This window comes from Gekko japonicus, unplaced genomic scaffold (assembly GCF_001447785.1).
Source record: "Gekko japonicus isolate JY-2015 unplaced genomic scaffold, Gekko_japonicus_V1.1 scaffold1855, whole genome shotgun sequence".
Taxonomy (NCBI): Eukaryota; Metazoa; Chordata; class Lepidosauria; order Squamata; family Gekkonidae; genus Gekko; species Gekko japonicus.
The window spans coordinates 286,424-289,968 of record NW_015176508.1 but is presented as its reverse complement, the minus strand read 5'-3'; positions in this window follow the sequence as shown (position 1 = coordinate 289,968).

The following is a 3,545-nucleotide window of genomic DNA, read 5'->3' as shown; positions in this document are numbered from 1 at the left end:
CCTTCAGCCAATGGCGCCAGGTGCTCAGGGCCAGCTGGATCGCAGCTGCCTCTTTGTCCCACACCGCCCAGTTCTCCTGGCATTCATCAGTCCACACCAGGCGAGCACTCGGCTTCACCCCTTCGGGACCCTTCCCCTTAGTCTTTAACATGTCCATAAGGGGTAGGGACACTTGGGCGAAGAACGGCCTATAAAACCTCGTGAATCTGAGGAAGGATTGGAGCTGCCTCCAAGTTCTGGGGGGCTCCCACCCCAACACATCAGCCACTTTGGCTGGTTCCATCTCCAGACCCCATCGCGAGATGCAGTAGCCTAGGAAGTCCACCTCCTCCTGATGGAATTCACACTTCGATAGTTTAGCAAACAGGTTGTGGTCGTAGAGTGTCTGCAGCACCTCCCTCACGAGTGCCATGTGTGAACTCTTATCTTGGGAATAGATCAAGGTATCATCTAGATAAACATGGACCCCCTGAAATAGGTGCTTGTGTAACACTTCATTGATTAAGTTCATGAACACCCCGGGCACCCCTTGCAACCCAAACAGCATCACCAGATATTCAAACTGCTCTAGCGGGGTGTTGAAGGCAGTCTTGTGTTCATCCCCCTCCCTTATGCACACCCGAAAGTAAGCGTCCTGGAGATCTAGCTTCTTAAAGATCTTTCCTTTAGCGGCCTCTGCCAAGAAGTCCTTAATCAAAGGGAGGGGGTAAGCATTGGAAGCGGATACTGCATTAAACTCTCTGTAATCCATGCAGAGGCGTAGGCCCCCATCTTTCTTTTTCTGGAATAGGACAGGAGCCGCGAACAGGGAGGAAGCGGGGCAAATAAAACCACAAACTAGATTTTTATCAATGAACTTTCAGAGTTCCTCGTTCTCCATTAAGCTCATGGAGTACAGTTTCCCTTTGGGCATCTTATGACCCGGGAGTATCTTGATGGCACAGTCTGTGTTTCGGTGGGGAGGAAGTTCGTCAGCCTTGCTCTTCTCGAACACTCTCCCCAAGTCCCAGTACTCTCTAGGGATGGAGTGGAGTTCCTCTTGGGTGAGGCATGCCGGTTCCCGGGCTGCTTTGGGTTCCTCCCCCCAACAGGGATCCCATTCATGGCCTCTGCACCCCTTGGAGGTAAAATATACAGTCCCATCGCTCCATGAAATGTCTGGATCATGGTCCCAGAGCCAAGGGTTCCCCAACACCAGGGGAAAATGAGCCATGGGGCTGATAACAAAGGTCCATGCCTCCCAATGAGAGCCCGCCCCCATCACCACAGGCATTTTTATTTATTTATTTTGGTTTCTGCCCCACTCAAACCCCCCAAGGGGTCTCTGAGCGGCTTACAGTTACTCTGTTATCCCTAACTATGGCCACAACTTAATTGGGGTGGGGACTGCCCTACCGGCACCCTGTAGATGGAGCTATTGTTCTTCTTACTCATGATTCGGCCCCTTAGCCCATTGCTGGCACGGCTCCCTCCGGCTCTTCCTCCTTCTCCTCCTGCGACCCTCGGCATCAGCTGTGGTTGGTAGATCCATTCGGCACCTGGTTCACATTGGCGCGGCTTCGGCTCTGCCCATCATGGCTCTGCCCACACCTGCACCTCACGCTCTCCCTGCGTTTCCTGGCTCCGCCCTCCGCTGACGTCTGGATTGCTGCCAATGTTGCGCCTGGTCGCCATCTTGCCGCCGATGCCGTCGTTGTTCTCCGTCTCGCCTCGCCGCCAACGCTCCACCAGCCCCCCTGAAGGGGAAGGGTGCTCCCTGCCATCTAAGGCAGGTAGCCAATTTATCTACTCGCGTCTTGATGATATTATTGCTTTCGAACCGCTGGGTGGGCGGGAGCTGGGACTAGGGCCAGGTGCTCACTCTGACTGCGGTGGATTCGAACAGCTGTAGCAGCTGTTCGCAGCTGTTACCAGCAGGTGGTTTAACCACCTGCGCCACCGCTCTGGTACTTGCAGGGCTCCTGGATAGGGGACCCATCCATCTGGGTAAATATCAACGGCTCGGGGAGGCGTTGGGTGCTCAACCCCAGACCTGTTACAATGGAGGGGCTAATAATGTCCCGAGCACAACCTGAATCTATTAGAGCCCGAACCCGCACCTCAGTGCCCACTTTGGGGTTGGCCAGTGTCTCAGTCACGAAAAACTGGGGAGGGGGGTTGCTCACCACTTTTGGCGCCGTCTTGGGTGAACCTGCATGCTCGCGCCATTCACAGCAGGTCCCGGCTATTTCCCACCGGCTGGGGGGCTTCTCCCTCATTGGAGGAAGACTCAGTGGCGTTTCCCACTTGCAGGGCTTGCTGTTGCTTGGGTTGCGCCCCTCCACCTTTCTTGGATTCCCCTCCAGGGGCCTTTTTCTCCGATCCGTTCGGCCCATCTGGTAGGGTTGTCGCAGGGCAGGAAGCAGCGTAATGGCCCGATTCTCCACATCGGAGGCATAGCCCTAGACACATGCGTTGCTCCCGGGTGGGTTCCGTGGGCTTTGGGCAGAGGCTTTTCAGGGGTCCACCTGTTGGTTTTCCTATGCCCTGGACTCCCAGTGCTTTCATCATTTGGAACCGGCTTTCGGCCTCCTCTGCTTCGTGCACCCATGTCGTCAAAGTTACCGGGTTCACATTGCGGAGCACGGCCTCCAGGATTTGGCTACTGAGCCCAATCTTGTACTGCTCCACCAAGACGGTTTCAGGCCACCCCTGAGTCTTGGAGGCATACCTTTTGAACTCTTCGGAGTACTCTCTCACGGAGCGGCTCCCCTGCTTCAGCGCTCGCACTCAGTTGCAAGCCTTCTCAATCCCTTTTGGGTCCTCGTACTGCCGTCGCATTGCCCACATAAATGCCTGGACATCTCTCAGTTCGGGTGCTTGTACGTTGTGTAGGGCCACAAACCAGTCGGCTGCTTGTTCACACAGGTATTCTCTGATGTAGTCCACACGGTGCTCGTCAGACGGGAACAGATGGCCCCAATCCCTCAGGAACTTTTCCACCTGTAGCATGAAGAAAGCCAGCAACTAACCCCTCCTACTTATATGTAACATTTGAGGAAATCTGTTCCAATGTATCTGAAGGATGCTAAATCTCTCAGTTCTTCCTTATGCATCGTGGAGGTGCCACTGGACTCAAACCTCATTCTCACATCTGTTTGTTAACTCTTGTATTTGTATGCTAATTTAATGGCAATTCACAGATCTTGCAAACCACCTTAATCCAATCTGAGCTATAATTGCCCAGTTACCTGAGCAACTTGTAGGAAGGGCAGGATGAAAATGGAACCGATTCCACACAGCAATTCCTCTGAATCCTCAGCTTTCATTTTTGAAAAGTCTTTAGCCTTTTTCATTGTGTGCAAGGCACAACCTCACAGTGAAAAATGGCAGAGACATGTTTAAAATGAAAGGCGGGAATTCAGAAGAATTAACAGACTACAACAATATGCCAATTGCCAATTTTTTAAAAAAAACCATCTAATGACTGGTAAGGGGAGAAATGCCCCAGCCACGGGGGGGGGGGGGGGGGGGGGGGGAGAAAGGGAAAGGGCGAACGGGCACCC